Genomic DNA, 15,149 nt, shown 5'->3' on the forward strand with positions numbered 1-15,149 from the left:
GTGGGGTGGCCGATTTTGCTCCTGGTCCTTAGCTCTGCTCAACTTTGTCCACAGTACTGTTACTGTACTGTCTGCAGCGGTGAGCCAAAAGATCCGACCATGGCGGGAGGAGTTGTAGCACAAACTCAAAAGCTGGCTGCTCTGCTCTCCAGACTGACTCCACCCACTGGGAGCAGGATGAGAGAGCTTGAGCACGCAGCCGCTGCCTCGGACTACAACTCCCACAAACAACAGCGGCGGCCATGCACATAACATCACCTGGGCTAGCCCTGTACTCGAGGCTCTGACTGGCTAAGAGAGATTGTCAGGAGAAAAGTGATTGTGGTGGACACTGGGACAGCTGCGGCGCCGGCGGACGTTATTTGGGTTACACTTGGGGGGGGGGGGGCACACAGTAAAATTGGGGCCAACACTAGTGACGCCAATGTCCACCATTCTATCCCCCTCATCACTGTAGACCATTCTGTCCCCACCATCACTGTCCACCATTCTGCCCCCCCTCATCACTGTCCACCATTCAGTCCCCCTCATCACTGTCTGCTATTCTGTCCCCTTATCACTGACCATCATTCTGTCCCTATCATAACTGTGTGCCATTGCCTCCCCACCATCACTGTCCACCATTCTGTCCCCCACCATCACTGACCGCCATTCTGTCCCTCTCGTTACTGTCCGCCATTCTGTCCCCCTCGTTACTGTCCGCCATTCTGTCCCCCTCGTTACTGTCCGCCATTCTGTCCCCCTCGTTACTGCCCGCCATTCTGTCCCCCTCGTTCCTGCCCGCCATTCTGTCCCTATCATCTCTGTCCATCATCTATGCCCCTTCCATCTCTGTCCACAATCTTTTCCCCCCTCATAGCATACTTCTGCTCTGTTCCCCGCTATCAGTGCCCTTCCAGCTTTATAAACCTACCCGAGTGACGGCATCCCAGCCAGCAACCAATGTGAGGAGGGGGGCAGGCTGTACACTGACAGAGCGAAGCTCTGCATTCCCTACTACTTCCTGTCACACCATCACTGTCTGCCTTTTCTTTTGTGAGGATCAAGGAGGGCGACAAATGGAAAACTGCATTTAATACCAGGACATTACGAATACTTCGTAATGCCATTTGGTCTTTGCAACGCTCCGGCAGTTTATCAGGAAATCATCAACGATCTCGCCCAAGATATGTTGCAGCAATGTGTGGTGGTTTATCTTGATGATATTCTCATATATTCTTAATCCTTAGAGAGCCACCACACAGATGTCTCCCATGTGCTACAGAGACTGAGAGATGATAACCTGTATTGTGAATTGGAGAGTTCCATCTTGAACATGTTACTTTTCTGGGTTATGTCATTTCGACTGCCAGTTTTTCGATGGACCCAGAGAAGCTATCTGCAGTTCTACAGTGGCCTTTACCCATAAGAATCTCACATTCTTGTCTGAGGCAAAATGCTTATCTCCCAGAAGGGTGCAATGGGCTCTTTTTCTGTCCGAGCTTCAATTACATAGTCTCATTCATTCCCGGTACTAAGAACGTAGAGGCTGACAGTTTTCCTTCCAAGATGGAGTCAGTTCCTGTGATACCTCCCGATCATATTTTGCCTACTGTTCATACTAGTCTCACTTGACCTTTAGGTGACAGAATTCTTGCCACTCAGATCCATTCTCATTCTGAGAAACCTGAGAATCTCCAGACTGCTTTGCTCCAGACTTACCATTCTACCAATGCAGCTGGCCACCCAGGGAAGAATCAACTCATTTCCACACTGATGTAACCACCTTCGTAGCGGCTTGTTCTGTGTGTGCTCAGTGTAAGACACTGCAACACCTTCCAGTGGACCTCCCACAGCCCGTACCCGATAGAGAGAGGCCTTGGACACACCTGCCCATGGATTTATTGTAGAGTTACCCAACTCGCAGGGCAACACAGTGATTCTTCTGGTGGTTGACCAGTTCTCGAAAGTGTCACATTGTATTCCACTTAAGAAGTTACCCACATACAAAGAACTGCCATTCATTTTTGCTCAGGAGATCATTTGGTTACATGACCTACCCAAGGTTATCATCAGGGGGTCATCAGGGGTAGTCAGTTTGTTTCCAGGTTATAGCAAGCCTTTTGTGCACAGTTGGAAATTCAGCTTTCCTTCTCTGTGTATCACCTGCAGTCCAATGGGGCCACAGAACGAGCCAACCAGGCCTTGGAGCCGTTTCTATGCTGCTATATCTCTGACCACCATAACAACTGGTCAGACTTCTTACCTTGGGCGGAGTTTGCTCACAATAGTGTCGTCAATACGGCTTCTCGATTACCCTTGATATGCCATGGTGGTTCTCTGCTCCATGCAGCTCTCACCATCTGATCCAGCCATGTGCCCTGGGGGCTCTCTGCCCCTTGCAGCTCTCACACCTGATGTGCCATGGGGGCTTTTTGTCCCCCACTGCTCTTACCCCCTGGTCCAGCCATGTGCCCTGGTGACGCTATGCCCCTACAGTTCTCACCTCCCAATCCAGCCATGTGCCCTGGTGGCTATCTGCCTTCCATAGCTCTCACTTCCTGATCCAGCCATGTGGGCTCTCTGTTCCCCCCGCAGCTCTAACCTCCCAATCTAGCCATGTGCCCTGGTTGCTCTTTGCCCCCCCCCCCCCTGCAGCTCTCTCCTCCAGATTCAGCCATGGTGGCTCTCATTGCTCCACAGCTCTTACCTCCCAATACAGAAATGTGCCATGGTGGCTCTCTGCACCCCACAGCTCTCACCTCCTGATCCAGCCATGTGCCATGTGCTCTCTTGGCTCTCTTCCCTCCACAGCTTTCACCTCCCAATCCAATCATATCAGCTATGTGCCCCAGCGGCTTTCACCTCCTGCTCCAGCAGCTCTCTGCCCCCCCCCCCCCCCCCCGCCCTGCACTCTGCATTACCGGAGCTCTAGAAGTCTTGTAACAACTTATAGTGGTGGGGTGACAGAGAGCAGCTGAATTGGGAGTAGTACAGTAAGAGCTCACCTGCCAATCCAGCCACATGGTGAGCACTCCCATAAGCATCTAAATGACCTTCTTCAGTTCCTACTCTCCACACTTCTCCCTGCTTCACCCCCTGACTGTATAAGAGCCAGAACTACAGAGGAACCATTGAGTATTAATGCAAGTTGACAATACTGACTGTAAGCGAGCATTAAGAACAGACCTGAGAAAATATTGGGTGGTATACATCCACCATAAAATTGATTTATGGCGGAACCCTTGAAGGTTTCTAGCGGAATCCCAGATGAGAAACACTGGTCTGTATAATGCCATCCCATTAAAAATGTTCTCAATGTCTTATCCAGATTAGTTATCGAGTCACCGACTCTCGCCTGAGTGATGGGAAATTGTATCCAACTTTATTCCGTATGACCCCAGACGATCGGGTCCATTATACAGCCCTTATAAAACTGTTGCAGCATTTTGGGTGGAACTGGGTTGGAATATTAACAGCATGGGACGGCAGCGGTGAGGAGGAGGCCCAAGAGCTGAGCAAGATGATGAGCCAACACAGAATCTGTATAGAATATATCACTAAAATCCAGGACATTTTGGAAAATAATAATCGCAGAACCTTTATCAATAATATTCTTGGTAAATCAACAGCTAAAGTTGTCATAGTGTGTGGAACTGCCACAATGCACTTTTTTACTTATATATCCTCAATTTTAAATCGGATCACATTGATTTTCCCACCTTCATGGAATAAACTAATTAGTATAAATGAAAAGAACTCTATAAAAGTCAACCGCAGCTTCATATTTGTTTGGCCACGACAAATGTCCGTAAACGCCAATATTTATCCTGATGGTTTCAAAGTCTTCGACTGCTTACATGACCCGATAATGGAAGATCTTTGGCTTTATTTGTTTGATTGCCTTTCCCCAAACGATAATAAAACTCGCATGTTTTCTTTAGTGTATGGTCTTTGGCCAAAATTGTGTATGAGTTCAAAAGATGTGTCCTCCATATTAACTGGTAATACATCAATACCTTCCTATGCATACACGGCTGTACATGTTCTGGCCAAAGCTCTACATGACATGTACTACATGAAAAAAATATCTCAACACAATGGATTCCAGCACAGAGTAAGTTGGATAATAAGTGTTTATATTACTCTGGCCCTGTCCTATATTATATGTGTAGCGGCGGCTCCTGAAGAGCACACGCTATGCGTTTTTTCAAAGTTAAAGTTATGCCTAAACTGCAGTTTGGTTTGGGTACAATTGTCTAAATTTAGACTTCGGCATCAGTCTGACTGGACTGGGAGATGTTCAGCCTGGCCAAAGGGGGCACTGTCTCTTCTAGCAGGCATGGGACTATGGTCTGGTTAGGTGCTTAAGTTACTCTCTCTTGGAACCCGCCCAGTAGGAGGTGCTCTCTCGCTGCGCTTTCTGGGACAGGGTATTTAAGATGCGGACGTCACGTGGTTCGGGGGTTCCGGTCTAGAATAATATACTGACTTCATGGTCCTGGTACTCCTGTTATAGCCTGGGGTGCGGATCCACTCGATTTTGATGTCTCGGGGCTGGCTAGCCCAAGGCAAGGAAACTAAAGGAGAATTCTAAGGTGGTTGGGTGCCGTCTCCGGTTTGGGAGAGACCCAGTGACTTCAAGCATTCCAGGGGAGGACTCTTCAGAAGAAGACCATGTACGGGTTGGTTTCTTAGTAAGAGCCTGGAAGGGCTGAAGTAACCGAGAGAACACGGTCTTGTGGATATCGCCAAGCTGGCTGAAAGATCCAGGTATCCTACAAGTGTTTTCAAGCTTAGTTTCCCTACATGTTCAACAACAACGTCTGTGGCAGAGACATTATCTTGTACGTTCTACAACAACGTCTGTGGCAGAGACATTATCTTGTACGTTCTACAACAACGTCTGTGGCAGAGACTTTGTTCCCAAGTTAAGTCCCTTGTTGGCTGCTAGGCCTTGTGAGAGAGGGACTGTCCAACCTGAGTGATCATCCAGTTGCGAATGGTTATTCTCTGGATGCAGTCAAAGTAACCAAGTCCTTCAGCATTTTGACTTTGACACTTAGCCCCTGTACACACGGTCGGACATTTCGAGAACCAAATCTGTCGGATTTTGTCCGTCGGATCTTGTCTGAAACTGTTGCATACACACGGACGGACAAAGTTGTCGAAAAATCCGATCTTTCAGAATGTGATGATGTAATTTAGTTACGATGGGACTACGTTCAGGCTAGTAGCCAATAGCTTTGATGTAGGAATTTGATCTGAGCATGCGTGGCACTTTGTCCGATCGGAATTCTCTACACATGATCGGAGTATGTCCTATCGGACCAGTTTGTTGGAAAATATTTCCACCAAGTTTGAAAATTTGGTCCGACGGATATTCCGACCGAATCAGTCCGATGCAGACCACACACAGTCGGATTATCCGACAACACGGTCCGATAGGACACATTTCGACGGATTCTCTGACCATGTGTACAAGGGCTAAGAGTACCTGAACTTCCTTTCCAACCCTCTGATCCCAATTTAAGAGACTGTTCTACGTTTTGCAAATAAAATAAATTCAAGTGGATCTGTTGTCGGTCTCTCGAGTTACTGGGCCACCTACCACGGGACATCCCCTAGTCGCGCAACAAGGAAAACAGAAGGTAACGGTAAGCCCAAATCTAACCAGCAGCTCCTTCAAGGGTTAGTGCTACATATAGTAATTATCAGAATGATCGGCCATCTCTCTCCTCTCGCTCACTGTCTGGGCAATCAGGAAAAATGCAAATGTGATGAGATATTTTTGGTCTTTTATTCAATTTTTTGTTTACTACCGTAATTGCTTTGTATACATCATGTTAAGAGACACATCAAAGAGGAACTGCAGTCCGCTCCCATAATTTGTAATAAAAAACATCTTTGCCATTCTGAAGCTTCCCTCCAACCACTTTGGATATTATTTTATATATATTCCGATTCTGTAGTTGTCAAATATGCTGCAGAAATCTCCCTCTGCTGAGTCTGGCTGCATCCATTTTAACTGTGGGCAGCTGAAGCTGCTGCCTGTTCACTTCCTGGATTTACACAGAGACACCTCCAGCTCTGCAGCTTTCATTGGACCTCTTATGACTCATCCCCTCTCCCTTCCTGGCAATTTGGCAAACTCTCACAAGAGTGAGAGCTCTGCATGATGTCATAAGACTAGGCTAAACAGGGGCAGAAGATTTAAATCAATAGTTTTTTATTAATGTTTTTCACATATAACAGAACAAATAAGTAAACAAAATCTGTCGTATAGTGCAAGGTTGTAAAACAACAACATGTAAATAAATGCGTAGGAGGAAACAGAATGATATCAAAGTAGGATAATGTTATCATTATATAGGCTTCCTGGAATTCGATCTATGGTGGAGGTAAAGGGTTTATCGACCATCTCAGACCCCCTTGGGAGCTAAACTGTCTGGGCTGGCGCCAACCCTATCCTCTTTAACCACTTCAGCCCTGGAAGGATTTGACCAGCCCATTTTTTGCGATTCAGCACTGCGTCACGTTAACTGACAATTGTGCGGTTGTGCGATGTTGTACCCAAACAAAACTGATGTCCTTTTTTCCCCATAAATAGAGGTCTCTTTTGGTGGTGTTTTATCACCTCCGTGGTTTTTATTTTTTGTGCTAGTAACTAAAAAAGTGACAATTTTGAAAAAAAATGTGATATTTTTTACTTTTTGCTATAATAAATACCCCCCCTAAAAAAATTATATCTTCCTCAGTTTAGGCCGATATATATTCTTCTACTTATTTTTGGTAAAAAAAAATGTTTTTATATATATATATATATATATATATATATATATATATATATATATATATATATATATATATATATATATATATATATCCTATTTTTAGATGCTATAAATTTTGCGCAAACCAATTAATATACGCTTATTGTGATTTTTTTTTTTTTTAACCAAAAATAAAAAAAAATCACAATAAGCGTATATTAATTGGTTTGTGCAAAATTTATACCATCTAAAAATAGGGAATATATATATACAGTATATATATATATATATACAGTATATATATATATATATATATATATATATATATATATATATATATATATATATATATATATAATATATACATATATATATAATTATTTTATTTTTTTCACTAGTAATGGCGGCAACCTGTTTTTTTTTGCGGGACTGCAACATTGTGGAGGACACTTTACACACATTTTTGGGACCATTGAAAATTATACAGCAATCAGTGCTATAAAAATGCACTGATTACTGTGTAAATTTATAATTTTTCTTTATTTATACAATAAAAAAACATTACAATCTAGACATCCATGCATTTTACAAAGGTGAAGAGAATTGACTTTAGATTGCAATATCTAGTGCAGTATCTAAGCTATTTTACTTCCCTTCTTTTCTTCCCCTTGCTATCCCCCCATCCAACCCACCCCCCCATCTCAACGCCACTTGTTTTATACCCCTTTTACACCTCGTTTTTTCCCATAACTGTATTGAATTTCTTCTTGGAATAATGGAGTGTTTAGGGAGAGAAAGAAAGAAAGAGAGGGAGAGAAAGAAAGAGAGGGAGAGAAAGAGAAAGAAAGAAAAAGAGGGAGAGGGAGAGGAAGAAAGAAAAAGAGGGAGAGAAAGAAAGAAAAAGAGGGAGAGCGAGAGAAAGAAAGAAAAAAAGGGAGAAGGAGAGAAAGAAAGAGAGGGAGAGAAAGAAAGAGAGGGAGAGGGAGAGGAAGAAAGAAAAAGAGGGAGAGGGAGAGGAAGAAAGAAAGAAAAAGAGGGAGAGAAAGAAAGAAAAAGAGGGCGAGCGAGAGAAAGAAAGAAAAAGAGGGAGAGGGAGAGAAAGAAAGAAAAATAGGGAGAGGGAGAGAAACAGGGGTTCTTCTCCCAAAAACAATAAATGAAAAAATGCCAAGCCACCTGGCTCTCTTCAGAAGTACTGCCACCTAGGCTTTACACTTCAGCCTTCTTGCCCATATAACAGGGTTCCCGTACAACTACTGTACCTCTTTTCAGCTTCCTTGCTGCTCAGGTCTTCCACTTCAGGCTCTCATCTGTCTCCTTATGCCGCGTACACACGACCGGACTTTCTGACAGCAAAGGTCTGACGGAACGAGTCCGTCGGACAATTCGATCTTGTGTGGGCTCCATCGGACCTTTGCTTGCCAAAAATCCGGCGGACTTTAGAAATAGAACATGTTTTAACTTTTTCCAGCAGAACTCCGCCGGACCGAGAAATCTGTTCGTGTGTATGCTGGTCCGACGGACAAAAACCGACGCTAGGGCAGCTATTGGCTACTGGCTATGAACTTCCTCATTCTAGTCCGGTCGTACGTCATCACGTTCGAATCCGTCGGACTGTGGTGTGATTGTGTGTGGTCAAGTCCGTTCATTCGGAAAGTCCGTCAGAACTCCGCTGAAACTCAGTCGGAAAGACCGCCAGACCTAGTCCCTCGAAAAGTCCGGTCGTGTGTACGCGGCATTAGATGCACACAGCGTCTATCTAGAAAGCAGCCCCTCACTGCTCTGATCCTCAGACTTGGGTCTCTGGCTTTCACTAGCGCACACCTGCACTCTCTGGACTCCTGGAGACCTCCTGTCTCTCTGGGTGGAGCTCAGAACCATGGTCAGGTCTCTACAAATAGCCCAGCACACACCTGACCAGTCAGTATGCTGGTGGATCTTAAAACCTGGACCCGGGACTGGCGATTTCATCCCACCAGGATTGCTACGAAATCCCCAGACTCCAGATCCCAAAACGGATTTTAGTAAACAATGAGGACATTGAAAAGCAAGTTTCCTCCCAAAATAAGCAAATAAACTGGAGCCACTCAACCTATCTGGTTGAGAATCCTCCGTCCAAACACTGGTGGGGTACCTCACTACCACAGGGGGTATGGCGGTTCCACATCCCAGGATATATTTTTTGGCATCCCAGCTACAGCACTTAGCAGGGGGAGGAGCATCCAATGGTGGTAACCACAGCGGTAGGTTGATGTTGTCAGGCTGCCTTAACACACTTATTGAGGCCTTAGAGGCAAACTCATTTACCTTACGCTGCCCAACGATAAAGCTAATTGTTAAAATATGGCAAACAACAAAGGCCATACTCAGGGCCGTCTTTAATATTGATTGGACCCCGGGCAAACTTTTCCTGGGCCCCCCCTCATACAGTTTTGCTTTCCACCTGCTCTGAGACATACAATAAATAGCAGCTAGACTCAAAATCAGTTTACTTACTGAATCAGATCAGGCAGCAATTGAGATTGGTTGCCAGAGGTTACAGTGTATCATTACCGCTCACTGACTGGTTGCTAGAGGTTAAAGTGTATCATTACCGCTCACTGACTGGTTGCTAGAGGTTACACATTACGGCTCACTGATTAGTAGCTAGTGGTTTCAGCACATGATTTCTGCTTGTTGCTTGGTTGCTAGAGATTACTGTGGATATGACCTCAGGGGGGCATGATATACATATCAATGCCACCGGCCGCCACTATTTACATATGAATGCTGTTGCTATTTACATATGAATGTCGGTAATTGGCATGTAAACACAGTGTCTGCAGGTGAGTCATCTGTACACAACAATAGGGCAGAGCTGGGCAGCATTAGTAGCAGCACTTCACACTGAGATATCAGGACACAGCACGGGACTAAAACCTCAAGGGATGAGGGAATTTAAACCAGGATAGTTGGCAAGTAGGGATGAGCCGAACACCCCCCTGTTCGGTTCGCACCAGAACCTGCGAACAGACCTAAACTTTGTGTGAACTTTAGAACCCTATTAAAGTCTATGGGACTCCAACGTTCACAATCTAAAGTGCTCATTTTAAAGGGTAATATGCAGGTTACTGTCCTAAAAAGTGTTTGGGGACCCGGGTCCTGCCCCAGGGGACATGGATCAATGCAAAAAAAAGTTTTAAAAACGGCCGTTTTTTCAGGAGCAGTGATTTTAATAATGATTAAAGTGAAACAATAAAAGTGTAATATTCCTTTAAATTTCGTAGCTGGGGGGTATATATAGTATGCCTGTGAAGGGGCACATGTTTCCCGTGCTTAGAACTGTCCCTGCACAAAGTGTCATTTGTGCAGGAAAAAAAAGTCTTTTAAAATCACTTGCGGCTAAATTGTCGGCTCCCCGTAATACAGAGAACACTCAGTTCTAAAAAGACTTTTTCCTGCACAAATTACACTTTGTGCAGGGACAGTTCTAAGCACCAGAAACATGCGCCCCTTCACAGGCATACTATAGACACCCCCCAGGTTCCACATTTAAAGGAATATTACACTTTTATTGTTTCACTTTAATCATTATTAAAATCACTGCTCCTGAAAAAACGGACGTTTTTAAAACTTTTTTTTGCATTGATCCATGTCCCCTGGGGCAGGACCCGGGTCCCCAAACACTTTTTAGGACAGTAACCTGCATATTACCCTTTAAAATTAGCACTTTAGATTTCTCCCATAGACTTGTATAGGGTGTTCCGGCTTTTCGAATTTGCTGTGAACAGCCCAAATTGTTCACTGTTCGCTGAACAGGCAATGTTCGAGTAGAACATGAGTTTGACTCGAACTCGAAGCTCATCCCTATTGGCAAGTATGAGGCAGCTGCTTTGGGCCCCACAACAATGACAGGGCCCAGGGCAGCTGCCCCTTTTGCCCTGCCTTAAAAAACGGCCCTGGCCATACTAGGATACCAAGGAACATCAGAATTGATTCCCTTGTGAGATATTAAAAATCTAGCTGTGTTGAGTGGAATTGAGAGATCTAGGGAATGGGTGAACCAAGGTATTAACCGGCTGAGTCAATTGTTTGCGGGTAATGCTATAAAATCATTTGCAAACTCGAAGCAGGAATTCAATTTGTCAAATAGTTTGTTCTATAAATATCTCCCGGTCAGGCATGCAGTCCAGACACAGTTCGGATCTCAAACAGTTCAATGGTTCAGATTCCTATCTTGACACACATAATGACTCTGGACTCGTCTAAAGGGTTAATCTCTCGATTGCATGCCAGACTTGGGGAAAGAATACTAGATCATGCCGGCCCTATTAAGATCAGAAAAAGATGGGAGGGAGATGTTATTGTCCACTGTGGAATGGCACCGGATTCTTAACCACTTCAATACCGGGGGGCACTTAAACACCTTCCTGCGCAGACCAATTTTGAGCTTTCAGCGCTGTCGCACTTTGAATGACAATTGCGCGGTCGTGCTACTCTGTACCCAAATGACATTTTTATCATTTTTTTCCCACAAATAGAGCTTTCTTTTGGTGGTATTTATTCACCTCTGCGGTTTTTATTTTTTGCTAAACAAATAAACAAAGACCGAAAATGTTGAAAAAAAAGTTTTGTTTCAATTTCAAAACTTTGTAAATAAGTAAGTTTTCTCCTTCACTGATGGGCACTGATGGGGCTACGCTGACGGGCACTGATAAGGTGGCACTGATAGACACTGATAAGGTGGCACGAATGAAGTGGAACTGATGAGGTGGCATTGATGGACACTGATATGTGGCACTTATAAGCAACACTGATGGGCACTGATAGGTGGCACTGATGGGCGACACGGATTGGCACTGATAGGTGGCACAGATTGGCACTGATAGGTGACATTGTATTGTATTATACTGTACTGATGCATGCCAATCAGTGCCAAACAATAATGCATGCCAATCAGTGATGCCCATTGTGGGCACTGATTTGCATCCACTGTGGGCACTGAGTGGAATCCCTGGTGGTTTAGGGTGGCATACCTTGTGCTGGGCATCCCTAGTGGTCCAGTGTGGGCATCCTCAGGGGGGCTGCACTGATAATCGATCAGCACAGACCCCCCCCTGTCAGAGGAGCAGTCGATCGTCTCTCCTCTACTCGCGTCTGACAGACGCGAGTGAGGAAAAGCCGATCACTGGCTCTTCCCATTTACACTGTGATCAGCAGTGATTGGACACGTGGTAAAGACTGACACCCCCAACAACGATCGCCGCGATGCGCCCCCCCCCCCAAATCCTGATCGCGTCATATGACGTCTGGTCAGGATTTTTAAATCACTTTGCCGCCGTGTTTCTGTTATAGGGCGGGCGGCAAGGGGTTAAACAAGCAACACTTGTCTCAATTTCCCCCCTCACAGAAGGTATCACACCTCTATTTTCTTTATAGAGTATATTATACCCCCAAGAAAATGTTCAAACTGGGATGGCAGGAGAATGACCAGATTTTATTCATATGCTTTGGAAGTGTCCTAATCTATTCAGATATTGGACGAAGATTATAGATGAGATTAATAAAACTTTCAAGATATTATTAGAAACGACGGTGTCAAGACCTGCCTTCTGGGTATAACAGAGGGGTGTAATGTTCCGAAAGACAGGGGCAGGCTGGGCCGGGGGGCAGGGTGGCAATTTGCCCCCAGGCCGCCCTAACTTATGTTGAAGGCGGCTGCTGCCCACTGACATTTTTTTCCTTCTCTAGGAAGCTGGGCTGGGGATAAGGCTGCCACGGCCAGACACTTTTGCTTTCTGGGAGTTGTAGTCTGCGCCCAAACACAGAGGAGACAACTGTAGTCTTGGTTGTGGGGAGTGTCAGGGAGTCGAGACTCGTGGCTGGCTCAGTGCTGGCAGCAACTTTACCCCAGGACCAGGAGAATCAACCCCCCCCCCCCCCCCCCAGGAGGACATGACATGCAAGGACCTGCTGAGCTGAGATGCCAGGTTAGAGACCCTGACACCCCCAGCTGACCCCCACATCCCATCTCCACCCCATATGCCGCGGTTGCCCTGCCACAGTGATCAGACTACATTGGGTGGACACTAGTGAGGCTGCATTGATGGGCACTGATCAGGCAGCATTGATCAGGCTGCATTGATGGGCACTGATGAGGCTGAGCTAATGGGCACTAATGAGGATGCATTGAAAAAACAGGTGGGCATGGATGGTGTGCTGATTCGGTGGCTCAATGGGCCACTTGACTGGACTTGCACCCCCCAGGCCTAAGGCTGCCAGCCCTCCCCTGCCGAAAGATACCGTTGAACCAGTATTAAGGTGGCTATTCCAAGCAAGGAAATTGATCGCCCAACAGTGGCAGTCGCATCAGCCTCCACTTGCGGAGACCTGGTTAGCGACTGTCAATCTAACAATAGGAAACGAGCGAATGTTCTTTATTAAACAGGGCACTAAAAACAAGTTCATAAAGATGTAGGGGGGCCTTGGTTGGAGAAACTGGGGCTCCCCCCATAGGTTGGTAGGTAATTACGACACCAGTTGCTATGCCTCCTTCATTTAGGACTGATTACTGTGTAAATGTCACTGGCAGGGAAAGGGTTAACACTAGGGGGGCAATAAAGGGGTTAAATGTGTTTCCTGGGAGGTGTTTCTAACTGTATGGGGGTGTGACTGACTAGAGGAGGAGCCAGATCGCTGCTCCTAACTAGTGAGGGAGATGATCTGTCTCTCCTCTCCTGACAGAATGGGGATGTCTGTGATTACACACACACACACACAGACACACATCCCCATTCTGGCTCTTGTACCCATGTTCGCGCATGGCCAGCGGACATCGTGCATCGGGTCCCCCCACCCCGCCGCTACAGCTGTTTAAAGGGCCGACATACAGCTACAGCGATTTGCGGTAGAGAGCAGACCTGCCGCTGTATAATGACGGCGGCCGGTCGGCTACTGGTTAAGTCATTCAGTTCAGTTGTGCAAATTGGTGTACATCATAGAGAACCATAGTATGGAAATCAGTAAAGAAGATAACCATTCTGATGCTTGGCTTGAACTTTGACAAGTCGTCTTCACCACATCTAGATGCCTAAATCCGTGTGATTGGCTGATTACCAATTTGTGTTTCCATGCCATTGAACAGCTGTACCTAATAATGTGGCCAGTGAGTGTTATATATCTATACCGTATCTCACAAAAGTGAGCAGACCCCTCACATTTTTGTAAATATTTTATTCTGAGGCCCCTCTCACACTGAGGCGTTTTCACACTCCAGTGTGAAAGAGGCCAAATACCACCGCTAAAACAACGGTAAATCGGGGCTAAAAATAGTGCCGCTTTACTGCCGACACCCGCACTGCCCCATGTGAAAGAGGGCCTAATAATCTTTTCATGTGACAACACTGAAGAAATGACACTTTGTCTACAATGTAAAGTAGTGAGTGTACAGCTTGTCCACATTGGGCCATTTCCCCTCCCCCTTGTCATGTGACTGGTTAGTGTTACAAGGTCTCAGGTGTGAATGGGGAGCAGGTGTGTTAAATTTGGTGTTATCGCTCTCACTCTCTCATACTGGTCACTGGAATTTCAACATTGCAGCTCATGGCAAAGAACTCTCAAAGAACCCACAGATGCTCAATAGGGTTTAGGTCTGGAGACAATCCATCACCTTTAGCCTCAGCTTCTTTATCAAGGCAGTGGTCATTATCATGTTAGAATACTGCCCTGCGGTCCAGTCTCTGAAGGGAGGGGATCATGCTCTGCTTCAGTATATCACAGTACATGTTGCATTCATGGTCCCCTCAATGATCTGTAGCCTCCCCAGTGCCGGCAGCACTCATGCAGCCCCAGACCATGACACCCCCACCACCATGCCTGACTGTAGGCAAGACACACTTGTCTTTGTCCTCCTCACCTGGTTGCCCCCACACACGCTTGTCACCATCTGACACCAAATACGTTTATCTTGGTCTCATCAGACCACAGGACATGGTTCCAGTAATCCATTTCCTTAGTCTGCTTGTCTTCAGAAAACTGTTTGCAGGCTTTCTTGTGCATCATCTTTAGAAGAGGCTTCCTTCTGGGATGACAGCCATGCAGACCAATTTGATGCAGTGTGGCGGCATATGGCCTGAGCACATATATATATATATATATATATATATATATATATATATATATATATAAAATCGTTGATATATTTGTACATTATATAAGAAGTGCCTCTTCTGAGTTCAGAGTGAACAATTGTAAATGATATAATCGATCCTCATAGCTGAGGTCCTCCGTCACTCTTATTCATTTTGTTGCCCTTCACTAAACTCTTTGTAGTTCAAGTTCCTGAGGACTTGTGACCAAAACTAAACTACATCATCCAGATGAACATGAACCAGTGTTTTATAAAAGTGTAGCATACTT

Source organism: Lithobates pipiens, unplaced genomic scaffold (genome assembly GCF_037356315.1).
Source record: "Lithobates pipiens isolate NorthernLeopardFrog02 unplaced genomic scaffold, aLitPip1_a1.2 Scaffold_23, whole genome shotgun sequence".
NCBI lineage: Eukaryota > Metazoa > Chordata > Amphibia > Anura > Ranidae > Lithobates > Lithobates pipiens.